The sequence below is a fragment of the Lissotriton helveticus genome, chromosome 2_1 (genome assembly GCF_964261635.1).
Source record: "Lissotriton helveticus chromosome 2_1, aLisHel1.1, whole genome shotgun sequence".
NCBI classification, from domain to species: Eukaryota; Metazoa; Chordata; class Amphibia; order Caudata; family Salamandridae; genus Lissotriton; species Lissotriton helveticus.
In genome coordinates this window covers 72,492,707-72,510,664 of record NC_136059.1, presented here as the reverse complement: position 1 = coordinate 72,510,664, position 17,958 = coordinate 72,492,707, and the positions used below count along the sequence as shown (strand labels likewise).

The 17,958-nt window shown below is 45.9% G+C and overlaps 1 protein-coding gene across 12 annotated transcripts in view; it reads left to right on the top strand.

The window, feature by feature from the left end:
• LOC144817722 (homeobox protein not2-like) overlaps positions 1-17,958 on the top strand; it is a 1,386,394-nt gene that overhangs the window by 640,643 nt on the left and 727,793 nt on the right. Inside the window, exon 4 of one of the 12 annotated variants that reach the window (XR_013606954.1) lies at positions 1,624-1,693. The exons of the other annotated variants lie outside the window; for them this stretch is intronic. The gene's annotated coding sequence lies outside the window, so the exon portion shown is untranslated. Of the gene's footprint in view, positions 1-1,623; positions 1,694-17,958 lie in introns of those variants that run through there. 12 annotated transcript variants of the gene reach the window in all.

Sequence of the window (17,958 nt, the reverse complement as noted above, 5' to 3'; positions counted from 1 at the left end):
ATCTATCACCCTCACTGTATATCGCCCTCACTCTATCTATCTGTCTATCGCCCTCTATCTATCTATCGCCCTCACTCTATCTATCGCCCTCTATCTATCTATCGCCCTCACTCTATCTATCTCTCTCTATCTATCTATCGCCCTCACTCTATCTATCGCCCTCTATCTATCTAGCGCCCTCACTCTATCTATCGCCCTCACTCTATCTGTCTATAGCACTCACTATATCGCTATCACTCTATCCATCTATCTATCGATCGCCCTCACTCTATCTATCTATCTATCTATCTATCTATCTATCTATCTATCTATCTATCTATCTATCTATCTATCTATCTATCTATCTATCTATCTATCACCCTCACTCCTATCTATCTATCTATCTATCTATCTATCTATCTATCTATCTATCTATCTATCTATCTATCTATCTATCTATCTTTCTATCTATCTATCTATAATTCCATCTATCTATCGATCTATCTATCTATCTATCTATCGCCCTCACTCCTATCTATCTATCGCCCTCACTCTATCTATCACTCTCCCTCTATCTATCTATCGTCCTCCCTCTATCTATCTATCGCCCTCACTCTATCTATCGCACTCACTCACTCTATCTATCGCATCACCACATCATCACTCAGCACCACCACAGCATCACTCAGGGGCACCACAACCTCACTATGCGCTACCACAGCATCACTGAATGCCACAGCATTACTCGTCACCACCACAGCATCACTCGTCGCCACCACAGCATCAATCTGTGCAACCATTCAACAACAACTGGTTCAAATGTGTTCTATCAATGTTTCAAGCTTTATTACAAATGTCACAAAAATATGTTAATATTTCACTTCTGTGCTTGGATTTTCGACACAATAAAATACACTGAACATAGTCTTCACAAAAGTTATTTACAAAAGTTTAAGCTATTGCCATTATACATTACAATAACTTTTATTTAAGTATTATTTATTTAAAAAAATCTAAAAGCCATTGTTATTTGTAATATCAATACATCTAAGTCACGTAAATACAACACATATTGCATTACAAATGCTATAGGTGTCACATTTTCGAAAGTTATAACTATTGGCATTGTAAATGATAAAGCTATTAATTTCGCTATTTTCAAAACCAACACATAAATAGAAAAATTGTCATTTACAATACAAATAGCTCAAACTTTCCTAATGCGAGACCTATTGCAATGCAAATGCTTGTTGCTGTTGGTATGGCCTCCTATCCTTCCACAAGGGCGTACATGGTCCACAGATTCTTCGTCCTCCCCCAACTAATAAGGATGCTGCAAACTACCAAATAGTCCCTATGAATAATTATGTGCCTATGTCAGATAAATGAACTCCGTCCTTACGGAACATTTACTCTCCTCTCCTGTGTATAGTTTGCCCATTTCAGAATTATGCCACCTCAGAGAGACATTGATTACCCTAGACATGAAGCCTGAGCCCCACACCTGTCTCAGGATCATGAGAGTCCTCGCTATTAAGCCCCCAGTGAATGGCCACCCCATCCAAGAGAACTCCCTCAAAACACACTCTCTCAGATGTTTCAGATTTATTTCATTTTTTTACACACCTGTTTATTGTTTTTCAGTTATACAGAGACATTGGCACCAAATATAGCAACAGGGCAGGACCTCCAATTAAAAAAAACAGTGCAAGGTAAGCAGCTGCAGGACTTACGCTATCGTATTTTCCATTAGCTTTCTGATTCTTTTAAACAAGGTCATTAACACCTATGTGGAAGATGATTAGATATGGAGACTGCACTCCCTCATGACTTTTTGAGCCTTTCACCAACTCACAAAGTTGTGACACCCTTAGTCCTCCCACACTGCACCATCTGGAGACATTATTCAATAGAGCTGTGTTAGGCTTACAGACCTGTACAACCTGATCAATGGAATGCCGGTGACCCAGATGACCTAACAGACATCACTACTAGGAGAGAATGGAAAAGAAGATCGGATGAAACAATATGAGGAATTCTGCTCTGAAATTAAATAAAATGAAATGAAAATGATTTTTATATAGCGCACGTAGCTGCCCTGAGGCGTCCAAGCGCTGAGATTGAAGCTGAGGATACAGTTGCTAGAGAAGATATAACCAGCACGACTACTATTTATTGAACAGGAATGTTTTCAGCTGCTTACGGAATGCAGTAAGGTCTGGGTTGGATCTTAGATGTTGGGGAAGAGCGTTCCACATCATGGCCACATTATAGGAGAAAGAGCGGCCTCCCGCTCTAGTTCTCTTTATTTTGGGTACTATTGCCAGAGTGGCACAGGTTGAGCGCAACTGTCTGGCAGGGTGGTACGTAGTGATAAGTGTGGCTCAGTGGTTAGAGGCGGCAGACCCGGAAGCTGAGATCAGCCGTGGACCAGGGTTCAATTCCCCGCCTCGGTGGGTCTCGGGCTCAAAAATTCCACGGACTCGACAATTCTCGCTCCGGTGCCTCCTCGACTCACGGGGTCACACTCTGCGACTCTGGGCAATAACTTGCTTAATCTCCACTACGGCCCCTCGCGGCGGGATGCCTGGCTTTCACCTTGTGAATACCCTGCCGGGGTATCTCACAGGGGAATACCAGGACGGGTTCACTAAGCAAGCGCCTTGAGACCCCTGGGTGATTAGTGCGCTATATAAATCGAAATACATTTACATTTACATAAGGGAAGAATTGATTGCTGGGACCGTGGCCCAGAAAGCCTGGTGAGCGATACATAGGGATTTAAAACTGACTCTCTCCCTAACGGGGAGCCAGTGTAGGCTTGTCAGCCCAGACCTAACAGATGACCTACGAGGGATTTGCAAAAGCGTCCAGGCAGCACAATTTTGTATTATTTGTAGTTTACGCAGGGTAAAGTCAGGTGCTCCCAAGTACAGGGCATTTCCGAAATCCAAACGGGATTGAATCAGGCCCTGTATCACAGTATTTTTTGCTTCAAAAGGTAGCAGAGGAAGGATCTTCCAGATAACTCTAAGGACACCAAAGCAAATGGCAGACAGTCTAGTTGCCTGATGATCAAATGACAGAGACCTGTCTAACCAGATGCCAAGGCTCTTGATGGTATTCTTAGGTGCCGGAGCAGGGCCCAGACCGGGTGGCCAAAGTGCATCGATGGAAGCTGGTGCAAGCCGACCCAGTAGCATGAGCTCAGTCTTGTCCCCATTAAGTTTGAGACAAGACTTGGTCATCCAGCTCCTGACCCTCTCCAAACAACCTGTAAGATCCACCCCTGCTACGGAGCCACCTTCTTGGGCCAGAGAGACCACCAGCTGAGTATCGTCCGCATAGGTAATGATCTTGATCCCGTATGGGCGGACGATCTCAGCCAGCGGTCTCATGTAGACGTTAAATAACGTCGGGCTCAGCGAAGATCCCTGCGGAACTCCGCAACCCAAAGGCTTACTGGTAGAAATGGCATCACCCTCATACACCTGGAAGGTTCTGTCGCTCAAATATGATTTGAACCACTCCAGAGCTCTGCCAGATATTCCAGTATCCAGGAGACACTGCAGAAGGATATCGTGGTTAACGGTATCAAATGCAGCGCTCAGATCGAGGAGGATGACTGCCGCCGATCCTCCTCGATCTAAAATTTTCCTGGATTCCTCCGTGACCGCCAACAGAGCAGTCTCCGTCCCATGTTTGGGTCGGAAGCCCGTCTGTGAAGGGTCGAGCAGCTGGTTGTTTTCAAGAAAAGCTGTTAGTAGACCATTTACATACTTCTCTAGGATTTTAGCAACCCAAGGAAGCAGGGAGATCGGGCGAAAGTTATTAAAATTCTTAGTGTCCAGGTTAGGTTTTTTGACAAGAGCCCGCACCATAGCCCGCTTCCAAGCCACTGGGACAATACTTGTAGAAATTGAGGTGTTAAGTACTTCTAATAAAGTAGGGAGAATGGTATGAGCGACAGAGACTAGGATACGGGGAGGTACAGGATCACTGGGGGAGCCTGATTTCACCTGCAGCATACGGGAGGTGAGTAGGTCCACATTCAGCAGGGGAAATTCTACCAATGACGAAGTACAATTAGATTTAACTTCTTGCAAAGGATAGAGAGATAGCTCCTTCGGAATGATCGGGACTATATGCGGGATAGAGGAATATATAAGATCAATTTTATAAAGAAGAATTCCGCCAGATCCTCACAACGGAGCAAAGGATTATGATCAATTAATGGCGGTGTTGGGAGCTTAATGAGACTTTTTACAATTTGATAAATCTCTTTGGAGCTGGAACCGGCCTCAGCGATTTTATGGGTGTAATGTGCGGATTGGGCCATTTTTATGTCCTTTTTATAGGCTCTAATAGCCTCTCTATAGATAGTTTTGTCCAACTCAGCATAACCCAACCGCCATTTCCTTTCAAGTCTTTTGCAGTAGCACTTTTTCTCCCGGAGCTCAGCCGAGTACCAGGGGGCAGAAACCCTAGATCGTTTTAAACAGATTTCTTGGTAGGAAGAGTGGCATTGAGAGAGTTTTTTATCCATTCATTGAATGTCTCATTGGCTAGCGATGGATTCTGTCCAATCGATGGAATTGAGCTTTGTAGCTCATGTGTCCACAATTCCAGCGGGATTTTTGACCAGTTTCGTGTTTCTTGCACTATTGGTGTAAGGACCGAAGATTTACCAGTCTCCCACACTAAGGGAATTAACGCGTGATCTGTCCAAGGGAGTGCTATTGGGGCGAATACCTTCAAGTCGGAACAATTACTGAACACCGGATCTAACAGGTGACCTTTGGTATGTGTAGGGGATAGAACAAGCTGAGGCATCTGTAAAGCTAAGAGATCTCCAATTAATTTACTAGCGGTGTTATCAGTCGCGTCGTCATATTCAACTCGCCTAAGAGCGTGTAGTAGGAGGGGTCTGCGACCAACGAGGGCAGTGATTCCTGGAACTGTTTGGCTGGGCCCGGAGGACGATATATGAGTGCTCCAGTAAAACTCGTATTGGGAGAGAATTCCAAACAGAAAGACAAGCTTTCGCAATCCGTAAAGGGGTTGGGGAGGCTACGACAGGTAAAACAATCCCTTGAAATGATTGCTAATCCGCCTCCCCTCTCATTGGCTCGATCATGTCTTACGAATTGATAGCCCTGTCCCAAGGTTTGTACTAATTCAGGGTCGGAGTAAGGTGTCAACCACGTTTCGGTGAGAAAGAGTACGTCTGGCTTAATCTCATCAAGTAACAGAGATATTTCTGTGCAGTGCCTTGACAGGGACCTGCAGTTTGAAAGGTACATTTTAAAAAGTTGATGTTTATCTACACGGGGCATTGGTTTGAGCTGTACATTACAATATCCACACTGTATAGGTATGTCTAGAGGAAAATACTTATGTACACAGATCGTTTTCGCTTGTATACTTATCTCTCTTAGTTCGGTGGAGGTGTAGCTACTAACAATACCTGTAGAAGATGAAGGGGTTGTGGCCCCGACCGGACGCGGACGGGCGCAGACGGGCTCGCCTTTGGCGCGCCGCCGGCACGCCCGCTGCGCTTCCTAGGTGGGGGTGCCATTTTATGTGAGAAGGGGCGGGAGGAGCGGAGCGCTAGTCTGCTCGGCCGGCTCCTCACCCAAGATGGCGGGACCCACGGGGGAGAAGTCTCCAGTGAATAAGGTGAGACTTCTGTGCAAAATGAGCAGTCAGCGTTTTAAAAACAATGGGCAAACAAGAACGTTTTTAAAAACAGTTTACAGCAACAATTAGCAGCACTCGCAATAGTCACTGGCATTGGTCCCGGCTTCCGCCTCAGGACGAGCAACACACCACACACACTTGCTCTACAACAATTCCGGACATACATACCCCTTACAGCAGGAGGAAGAGCACTGCCCTATGTTTTTGCCCTCTTTCTGAGTGAGCCCTACCCCTATTGCCTGGGTGGCCACTCTAATTCTCAAGGAATGTGATGAGTAGTTGTTAGGGCAGATGTCAATCCCTTTAGGCGCCGCAATCATCACTACCAAATATTGGTAACATGGCATATATTCACCATTTTGCTGGATGAACTATGCAGGAACCCCCTTATCTGATAGAGACTTCTCGTCCTTACCTTAGAATATTCCTATGGTGTCAGACTTGGTCCAGAAACTTTAGAGCAGTGCCTCTGCGCGCCCATAGGTGGCATTGAATAGCTAATTATGGGCATTGTCCAAGCCAGATGTGACATGCACAGTGCCTATATAGGCCCCATCTCATTACGCTGACCTCATTTTCTTTCTTCCTGCACCAACAACGTGGATTCGAAATAGCTACATCAGTCACTTTTTTACCGACTTTTTTAATAGTTTGTGGCTTTGTTTGATCAGTTTTGCTCCTTGTGTGCTTTAGGAATGTCCACTAAAAAAAGTGGGTTTTAAACCCTGTGGGGCCTGCCAGAGGCAAATGTCTGTGATGCCCCCCATCTGGTTTGCATGTGGTGCCTGGAGCTGGACTACGACTCCAGAAGCTTTCCCCACTACCGCACCTTGAATTCAAATGCAGTTCGGGAGCGGGCAACTAGGGGCCTTACACAGAAGACTCTGCACCACTCCAGATCCCGATTGCATGGAAGGTCCCGGCCCCACTTTCAGTCATTCCCACAGTCTTTGTTGAGGTCAAAGTCATTGTTAGGTAAGTCCCACAAGAAAAAGAAGTTGAGCCACTGTGCGACTCGACTCACTGGTCCAAGTAATTTGACAAGGCGCGGGAGCAATGAAGCCCCGGTGCTGCACTTTAACAGCAGAGCCTGGACAGCTCTGATTCTCCCTGAATTTGCTGGAGCGACCCCACGCACGACTCCGAGAGATTTATGAGGCTATGTACCTCATCTTTGGCTTTGGGCGGCCTGAACCCTCTTGAGAACCTTAGGGCCCCACAGGTCAGGGAGGTGCCCGACTGGATTTCCGCTGGCGGGTTCACCCTCAGCATCAGTTGGACCATATCGAACCATTCCTGAATGCTGCCCAACTGCAATTGCGAATCCACTCCTTCTCTTCCAGGGTATACTCATTAATAGTCATAAGCACTGAATAATCTCCGCCCATGAGCGGGAACCCGGAACATATAATATATATATATATATGTAAATACATATAATAGTAGTACATAGTACTAAACAAATTATACACATATATATGTATAACCAATAAAAATGCAGCCCAACATAACCCATAGGCTAATAAAGCCATAATTACATATTTTCTGCAGTATGAAAATAAATCATATAAATAATGCAATAAAAAGGCATGAGCCTCAAAAGCATTCCATAATCAGCAGAAAACCTTTATTTTCATCAAAGAATTTGTAATAAAAGGCAATTAGCCTAAGAAGGCTGCATACAGAAAAACTATCCCTGTATAGAAAATCAGACTGGCACCTCGCCTTTAAGGCATCAGAGTATCTGAACACTTTGCCTTTAAGGCCTCCAGGGGAACTCTGTTCCCATCATGCACCACAGGTGATAGTTAGGTCAGTTCTTTTTTCCGGCTTGTTCTGTGAGGAACCTGGAACTTGATCTCGGCTGAATTTGACTATTTTCAGTCAGAATTTGGTGTTTTCTTGTCTTTTTTGACAGAATTGGCTTTTGGTGGTGTTTTTCTACCTTTTCTGACTAAATCTTTAGAAAAAGTTTAGTCAGGTATGCCACCTTTATTCTACAAGTGTCCTTCCTGTGGGAAGAAGATGTCCAAAACAGATCCTCATTCTGTTTGTGTGGTTTGTCTTCCTTCCACACATGATGTGGAAAAATGTTACCATTGCCTCAAGCTTTCTAGCAGAACTTTGAAAGAGAGAGAAAAAGTTCGGCTTTTGGGGCTTATGGAGAGAGAAGGACATCGTGATAAGGGGGCAAGGAGTGTTTTGTCATCTGGAAGGTCCCCTTCTCACTCAAAACGTCGAAGATCTGCTTCTCCTGAAGGTAAAAGCAAGAAAAAACGACATCAGGAAGCGTCGACGTCGAAGAAAGTAAGTGCGGCGTCGAAATCAAGATCACCGTCGACGTCGAGACCGCAGAAAACTGCATCGACGTCGAAGACATCGCCGGTGAGGCATAAGTCGGCGTCGAAGCGGAGATCGAGGTCGCCGTCGAGAAGTGTATCGACGTCGAGACATCTGGTGTCGATTGCTGTGAGAACGACGTCGAGAGCAACACGTTCGACGTCGAGAGAGAGAATGCGATCGACGTCGAGAGGAAGAGCTCGATCGCCGTCGAGAGAGAAGTTCAGATCGTCGTTGAGAGACGAAGGTACGACGTCGAGACCTGAAAAGAGAAGACGATCCAGATCGACGTCGAGGCATGCCTCGGGCTCGAGGCTTCAGATAGTTCAGTCGGCGTCGAGAAAATGTCCGACGTCGAGGAAGTCGACGTCGAGATCGCCGCTGCGTGTCTCACGGTCGACGTCGAGACATTCTAGATCAGCCTCTCGGACCTCTCATAGGTCTTTGTCGAGGTCTGAATCAGCGTCGAGGGTGTTGGATGACCCTCCAAGGTCTGTTTCACACGACCTGCAGTCAAGAGCATCTGTGAACAGATCTCCTGTGGTCGGAGCTTCTCCACACCAAGATTCTTCAGTGGTGGCTCATTCTGACTCGATGTCAAGGAAGTCAGCGTCAGGAGAAAGACAGGTGGTCCCCAGAGAGGTGCAGGCTCCAGCTTCTGGTTCTCCACATTCAGTTGTGAGTGCTTCTTCTTCTTCGTTGGGAATGCAGATTGTGCAGGTTTCCCCGGAGGGCTCTCCGGTGCGTAAAACACCACCTGCAGGTATGTCTCCAAGATGGCTAGAAAGCATCCGTCATTGGAAGATGCAGCCAAGACCTAATCAAAGACCACTGACTATGGGGGCTTCGAGACCAGCGGCTGGTGGTTCTCCAAGGAGATCCAGATCTCCAGTGCGAAGGCGTTCACGCTCTAGGGAACGCAGTAGGCATCGGTCTACTACTCCTGAGAGAAGACATAGATCTCCTGCTTCTTCATCTTCAACAAGGTCTTCTTACAGAGACTATTCGCCCACGATTTTATCAACACCACCCTCCATGGTTTCGCCTGTAGATGATTTGGGAACCGTCAATGAGGGTTTGTGTCGTGGGGCGAGTAAATTCAATATTACTATGACAGTGCCTCAGGTGAAATCTTCTGTCATTTTTGAGACTCTACATCAAAAGTCCTCTGCTAGGCCTCTTCTTCCATTGGTGCCTGCTTTGTTGGAACCTGCAATGAAGACTTTTTTGACGCCAGCAACTGTAGGATCAGGTCCTTCAAGGACTGCGAAAAAGTATAAGGCACCTGATCAAGACCCCATGTTCCTGCGCACAGATCCGCCACCAGATTCTCTCATAGTGGCTGCAGCCAGGAAGGCCCATTCGGCTACATCTGTCTCGTCTGCCCCACCTGAGAAAGACAGTAAAAATATGGATTCCTTGGGCCGAAGGATGTGTAACACAGCTGGTTCGGTCATGAGAGTGGCTAGTGCTGCGGCTTTGCTGGGTCGCTATGATCGCCTCTTATGGGAATCTATGGCGAGGTTTGCTGACAAACTTCCAAATGAAGATCAGAAAGATTTCCTGGAGATTGTGGAAGAAGGTGGTTTGGTTGCAAACCAAAGTATAAGTGCGGCTGCGGATTCGGCTGATCTGGCAGCTCACGGTTATGCCCACGGCATATGCTTCAGAAGATCGGCTTGGCTGCGTCTCACGGGTCTAAAGCCGGATGCCCAAAGAAAGATAGTTAACCTACCTTTCAACGGATCGACATTATTTGGATCTCATGCTGATGATGAGAGGACCAAGATGAAATCGGAGCTGGACACTTTGAAGGCAGTGGGCCTGGAGAAGAAGAAAGACTTCCGCCTGCGTCATTTTCGTCCTTATGACAAAAGGTCGTTCCAGCAACGTGGGCAATCTTCGAACTGGTCATCGCAAAATCAAGGCCAGAACCAACAGAGGTCTCAATTTCAACAGCGCAGACCTGGGCGAGGCAGAGGAGGAAATAGACAACAGTCTTCTGCTGCAAAACAGCCTCAGAAGCAATGAAAAGAGACTTCCTGCGCAGCTGTTGTCCACTCCGGTAGGAGGAAGCATTGCTTTATACTTGGACGAGTGGAGAAGATTAACAAAGGACAGGTGGGTTGTCGGCATTATCCAAAATGACTACCTCCTAAAGTTCAAAAAACCTCCTCCCATTATCAGTCTGAAGGTGCTTTTTCAACACAATCTAAAGCTGTTGCAAAAAGAAGCAAACATCCTTCTGTGCAAGAAAGCAATAGACAAAGTCCCTCGTCCACAGCGAAACCAAGGTCTGTACTCTCGGTTTTTCCTGGTGAAAAAGAAAGGTCCCAAGGCAAAATTCAGGCCCATACTGGATCTGAGACTGTTGAACAGGTTCATTCGAAAAGAAAAGTTTCGAATGTTAGCGCTCCATCAAATATTCCCTCAGTTACATCAAGGGGACTGGATGTGTTCCATCGATCTGAAGGATGCATATTTTCATGTTCCAATCTCCAAAAGGCATCGCAGATTTCTCAGGTTTCAAGTGTCTGTTCATCACTACCAGTATGCAGTACTTCCATTCGGGCTGAAGTCCGCTCCGCGAACGTTTTCCAAGTGTATGGCGGTGGTTGCTGCCTTCCTTCGAAAGCAGAGAATTTTCATTTATCCTTACTTGGACGACTGGCTCCTGAAGAGTTCGTCCCGGTCTCTGAGGGAAGATCATCTGTCCATATGTCTTCATCTCATGCACAGGTTGGGTCTCCAGGTCAACTTTAAAAAATCAATTATGAATCCTACTCAGCGGATTCATTACCTGGGGGCTCTTCTGGACACAGAAAGAGAAAACGTGTGTCCTTCGGAGGAGAGGTGGTTATCAATCAGGTCGAAGTGTCAACTGGTTCATCAATCCACTTATCCGACAGTTCGTCAAGTATCTTCTCTTCTGGGATCCATGGCATCGTGCATCTTCATAGTCCAAAACGCAAGGTTGCACATGCGTCCTCTACAACAGTGTCTAGAAGACCAGTGGAGTCAGAGGACGGGATGTTGGGAGGATCGAGTTCTTCTTCATCAGTCCGCCAAGGATTCCATCAGGTGGTGGATGAAGAGATCACACTTGATGAGAGGTGATCCGTTTCATCAAGACCCTCCGGTGCAGACTCTGATCACGGACGCTTCACTCCAGGGTTGGGCCCTCTGCAAGTACAAGGGCTATGGTCCGACTCAGAGAAGGGCTATCACATCAGCCTGCTCAAGCTGCGGGCTGTTCATCTAGCCCTCAAGTCCCTGTTTCCCTCATTCCAGTCTCGGTCCCTCCTGGTCCAAACAGAGAATACAACGACAATGTATTATTTAAACAAGCAGGGGGGTACTCGGTCCAGGACTCTGTCCATAGAAGCCCAGACCATCTGGAATTGGTTACTGGCGAGAGACTTGTCGATAACAGCTGTACATCTGGCGGGAGTTCTCAATTCTCAAGCGGATTTTGTAAGCAGAGACTTCGTCGAGGCTCACGATTGGGTCCTCAACGAGGAAGTCACAAACAGTATTTTTCAGGCATGGAGAACACCAGATATCGATCTGTTCGTAGACGCGGGAAACGCAAAATGCCCCGTCTTCGCGTCCAGGTTTCCCCAGAGCGGGTCTCAGGGGAATGCCCTTTTGATAGACTGGTGTCAGAACTTACTGTACGCTTTTCCACCGACCCCGTTGATACCAACAGTAATCAAATTCAAATAAGCTTTATTCGATATTTCAAAAGAATATCATACAAGCATTCATAATAAAATAAAAATATACAACAATACATTTAGTCAATTCATTAAAATAGATAAAAATATAATAATTTGTAAGAAAAAAGTTACCATTTTGAAAAGGGGATCAGGGGAACCAAAACTTTTCATAAGTAAAACATATTATGCAGAATTCTAATAAAAGAAGAGCAGCATTTTTACATTAGCCCTTATGTTCTAGGTAACTGGGTGGGTGGAGTGCTCGGATAAAAGTCATGTAAATCCCAGATACGAATTTGGCCATCCCCCTCTTTATGCTTGCAGGATCGTAAATAGCGGGCTATTTTCCTATGCTTGAATCTAATTAGCACCAAGTCCCCTGGAATGTCTTTTGGCAAAGTGCCCAACCACCCCACCCTCCTAACGCTTAGGATCCCCCCATCTAGGTCGGGTGGCAGGGGTCTATTGGTCTGTAACCAAAACATAGCCTTATGTAATAAATCTTGACGAGTTTCAAGTTTTCCGTGAGTTAGTGGTGGGATCCCAGAGACAACGGTCACATAAGGGGCGGCTTCAGGGGGTAAATTTATTTGTGGCATTCTAACAGGTTCAGGTTTAGCCTCGATGTGGTTTGTTTGTCCAAGCGGTGTAGTTTGAGAATGCACATTCCTGCAGGAAATCAATTTGGGTTTTTCCAGGACTGTGAGGGGAATAGGAGGGTCTGATAATACTGGTTTAGTTCCAGATGGAATGTGTGTTTTGATTATCAGTTCAATATTAGATATCCTGTCCCCCAGATCATTAATTTTTTCCACCAGTGGTGAAATTAGGGAGGTTAATAGATTCTCAAGCTGGGCCAATAAAGTTGGTTGAGGGGATGATGGGCAGTTTTCCATTTTTCCATGCTCTATATCCCCCGACACAGAGCTGAAGTTGGAGTGATGTTGAGAGGGACTGGAGCATGGTTTTGGAGTTTTGGCTGGGTTCCCGTTAACAGTAACATCATCGTTCTTGATCTTGATGTTGAGCCCACCCGGAAGTGCTTTGATTGGAGATTGGGGTTTAATCGAGCAAAGAGGTGACATCTGCAGGGTGGCGTTAACATCGTCTGGAATGGTAGCTGTGCTTATGGGGGATGAAAAGTCAGGGATATATTTGGATCCACACATAGCATTAAGCTCCTCCCAGATAGACATGGTGTGATGCGAGTCTCCAAAGAAATGGGTTGATAGAGATAGTAAGGGGAATCACAGTACCTCTTTGAGTGAATTGGCAAGGGAGGTGGCCCGTCCCGTCCTCCTCGTGCCTCTGAGGGCCACAGAGGGCCCGCCCTTTGCCCGGGCTTAGCCCGCGCGCGGTCCCGCGACGCGGGGGCTCGCGCTGGCCTTAAGCGCACCTCCGGGGGCGGGTCAGGATGCAGGATGCGCGCCTTCCTGGGCGCAAGGGGTGCTGGGAATTGTAGTTCCCGATCTACCGCTTCGCCGCGGTGATCGGGTAACGGCAGGCAGCAGGGTCCGGTGGCAAGAAGGGAGCAGCGCTCGGGCTGCAACAGTCAACAATCCCCCAGATGACCTCCCAGGTCCAAGAATGTATCAGGTCCCCCGCTCCCCCGGGGCTCGCGCTGGCCTTAAGCGCACCTCCGGGGGCGGGTCAGGATGCAGGATGCGCGCCTTCCTGGGCGCAAGGGGTGCTGGGAATTGTAGTTCCCGATCTACCGCTTCGCCGCGGTGATCGGGTAACGGCAGACAGCAGGGTCCGGTGGCAAGAAGGGAGCAGCGCTCGGGCTGCAACAGTCAACAATCCCCCAGATGACCTCCCAGGTCCAAGAATGTATCAGGTCCCCCCAGTAATCAACAGGATGTACAGAACCAACTCCAGGATGATTTTGATTGCCCCAGAGTGGCCACGCCAATGGTGGTTTCCAGATCTCCTTCGGTTGTCGAAAGTACCACACAGGTGATTGCCGTGTCGCCCGGATCTTCTGTCCAAACAGAAGGGGTGAGTGTTCCACCCCCATCTGTCCTCCCTGCGCCTGGCAGCATGGCTCCTGAAGTCATCCAGTATGGACACTTGCAGTTGAATCCTGACTGTATGCACATCCTTAAGGAGGCGAAACGGCCTTCTACAAGGAAATCCTATGGATTTAAGTGGAAACGATTTTACCTGTGGTGTGAGAGTAATGGGTTTGATCCTATCCATGGTCAGGAACAGGTGATTTTGCCCTATCTCTTACATTTAGCAAGATCTGGTCTTCAATTTAAATCTATTAAAGTCCATCTTGCTGCGATCACAGCCTACAGAAAATCACCTACTCAGGTCTCCTTTTTTAGGATGCCTGTAGTAAAGGATTTTCTGGAAGGTTTGAAAAAGGTATATCCGCCAGTCAGGTCTCCTTCTCCACCGTGAGAGCTTAATGTGGTGTTAACTAAGTTAATGGGTGCTCCTTTTGAGCCGATACATAAATCTTCCTTGCAGCACTTAACTTGGAAAGTAGCATTCCTGGCGGCTATTACTTCTGCTCGTAGAATGAGCGAGATTCAAGCTCTGTGTTGCAAAGAACCGTTTACTGTGTTCCATTCTAATAGAGTGGTACTCAGGACGCATCCTACTTTTCTGCCCAAGGTAGTGTCAGATTTTCATATTAATGAAGTCATAACCTTGCCTACCTTTTTTCCAGATCCTACTAGTCCTGCTGAAAGGGCTCTTCATTCCTTAGTTCTGAAGAGAGTCCTTAAGTTTTATTTAGATAGAACACAGACTTTGAGACATTCAGACCGTTTGTTCATTAACTATGGTCCTGTTAATACAGGCTCTGCAGCATCTAAGAGGTCCATTGCTAGATGGATTATTTCTTGTATTCTTCTAACTTATCAATTGTCAAATAGGTCTTTGTCAGGAAGACCAAAAGCACATTCTACAAGAGGAAAAGCTTCTACCATAGCTCTCCTCAGAAAGGTTTCTATGGCAGAAATTTGTAAGGCAGCTACTTGGCGTTCAGTGCATACTTTTACTCGCCATTATTGCCTTGACTCAGACACACAGGCAGACGCTCAGGTTGGGCAAGCATCTCTTAGAAATGTATTTGCTAATGCTACCTGAGAACTGTGTGTTTTCAGTTGTTGTTGTTGTTATTTTTTCTGTTCGCCCGCGTTTTGTGGGTATGAGCTTGCTACTCTATTCAGTGCTTATGACTATTAATGAGTATCCCCTGGAAGAGAAGGATTAGTTACTTACCTGTAATCCTAGTTCTCTTCCAGGGCTATACTCATTAAAGTCATAAGCACCCTCCCGCCTCCCCGGGCGAGCAGTAGCTTTATGATGGTACTATTGTGTTTCTAGATGCAGATTCCTGCTAAGTTTACTGTACCGTACAAAAGAACTGACCTAACTGTCACCTGTGGTGCATGATGGGAACAGAGTTCCCCTGGAGGCCTTAAAGGCAAAGTGTTCAGATTCTCTGATGCCTTAAAGGCGAGGTGTCAGTCGGATTTTCAATACAGGGATAGTTTTTCTGTATGCAGCCTTCTTAGGCTAATTGCCTTTTATTACAAATTCTTTGATGAAATTAAAGGTTTTCTGCTGATTATGGAATGCTTTTGAGGCTCATGCCTTTTTATTGCATTATTTATATGATTTATTTTCATACTGCAGAAAATATGTAAATATGGCTTTATTAGCTTATGGGTTATGTTGGGCTGCATTTTTATTGGTTATACATATATATGTGTATAATTTGTTTAGTACTATGTACTACTATTATATGTATTTACACACATATATATATATATATATATATATATATATATATATATATATATATATATATATATATATATATATATATATATATATATATAATATGTTCCGGGTTCCCGCTCATGGGCAGAGATTATTCAGTGCTTATGAATTTAATGAGTATTACCCCTGGAAGAGAACTAGGATTACAGGTAAGTAACTAATCCATTTGGCCCAACCAGATGATGGCAACTGGTATGAGGAGTTTGTGGACTTCAGTGGTCTAGATACTACACCAGACACTTGCCTGGTCTTCCCTCCAAATGTGGGTAAAGAGGAGTGGGCCTCCTTTGCAGTTGTGGTGAGGAGGGCGGCTAAGGTCCTTGACCTCCAGCTACCCTCTGTGAAGTTGAGATTAATGTCATGACAAAGGAACTTGAGCCTGGGGGTATCCAGCTCAGAATCCCTCTGCCCTTCAATGAAGCCCCCCCTAATATCCTGCTTGGGGTCTGAGCTAAGCCCTGTACGGGCTCTCCTGTACACAAGACGACTGCACTTGACCCGCTCCTGGGAACCCAGACTTTCACACCTCATCCAGCAGCCCACCCTGGTGGCGCAGGCCTCAACCTCAAAAGTCAGTCCCTCCGTGTCTACCCGATAGGGAATCCAAGAGGAGTAGATACTTTCTTGAAAGGCTTTTTTTTCTTCCACTTGCCTTGCACTGCTGTCGGGGAACATCGTGTGCCTCTTGGGTCGATATCATTTTGGTTACACAAGGGAACCCAAGGAAGCAATATGCTAGGGACCTTAGGGGATTATATCTTTATACAGGAAAATGGTCCCTAGACAAACAGAATTTATAAGTGATAAATATAGACTAAATAGACACTATATTCTTTGTCCAGCCGGACAGTATTTATTTTAATAGTAAGAAATTTCACAAAATTACTAAGATGACAGCAGGACACCAGCCGATGTCCGACTAACACAGTAAGAAAGGACAAACAAAGAGTTTCAGGCAATATGAACAGTCTGTGTAGTACAAATCACAATCAGACAATATTGTTTACACACTATTGTTGGCATAAAAAATAGCACAGTTCATACACATATAGTGTGACACAGTCGACGACGTTTCGAACCTATGACATATTAAAGGTTCATCTTCAGGACATCAATATTATGCCTTCTCTTTAGATCAGAAAAAAGTCACAATTAACTTTTAAGCTCATGTTCTGAGCACTATTGCCATGACACATTTAAAACAAAAAAATGATTCAAGGGGGAGAAAAAGAGTAAAATACACAGATTAAAACATTTCTACAAAGCATGTTAATACCCACACACAATTTATACATTTGGTTTACTAAGCCAATTACTAATCATTCCGAACCGAACAGAACCATTCAATTATACCAGAGTCATTTATTTAAAGTTGAGCCATGTGAAAAACGATCGTGTCAGAATTAACCTAATAACGTGAATTAACACCAAGAATTAAAGTTGGCATAATCAGTGCACAAACCGGAAAGTGACAGTGACCAAAAGAAGACGGAATAAACCAAGATTGAAGGGTCCAGCCCAGAATACTGCCTGCACCATAGACGGAAACCCTATCTGTGAATATCAAGGGCCATTATGTACCTGCAGGACTGGTATAGAAACTGATAGCCCGAATATTTCTGAAATGCCTAAACCATAAAAATCGTGATTAGTCAGGTAACCATAATATGAGGCAACTAGTAAGGCCTCCAATGGTAGGAAGGACACTATGGGAAAAACAATAACGTAATTAATGGTCCATTCCAAGAACCATCAGGGGATTACACAAGAATAATTAGAGCACCAGCCTGGAATAGCAGCTCTCTTACCGAAAATTGGCAGCAGACGGGCCGTCAATGGGTTCCTCGTCCGCCGGTAAAAATTGGGTCGATATAGCCACACTGTTTGGGACTCGGTTGCGCAAGTACTGCCTATTGTCTCTGGGAAGCCAGAGTCATCCTGATCCAGGCTATTGCTGATGGCTGGGAAGCAGCAAAGTACCATATCAGAGGTAGGCTGGACATGATGGACACAATGGACTTGCTGGGCAGGGCCATTCACTCGTCGGTGGTGCTCCTTCGCAACTCTTGGCTGAGGTCAGCTGGCTTTTCGAGGCTTGTCGAGGCATTCCTTATGGACTTGCCCTTCGATGGCATCCACCTGCTCCATGACAAAGCCGATTCAGCACTTGATTGCTTTAAGGAGAGTGGGGTTATCGCCCGGTCCCAAGCCAACTGTACACTTCCTTTCTCTTCTTCAGTGGCTACCAGCAGTGTCTAACAACTAACAGGCTATCCAGCCTTTTCATGGCTGTTAATGTCCTGTGGGAACCAAGGCCATAGTTCTGCTCAGCCCATAGCCCTCTCCCCGGCAGCCTCCAAACCTCTTTAGTGGACCTTCGCAACAACACCGGCATCCTAGTGAAGGCGGAATCAGGCACCAT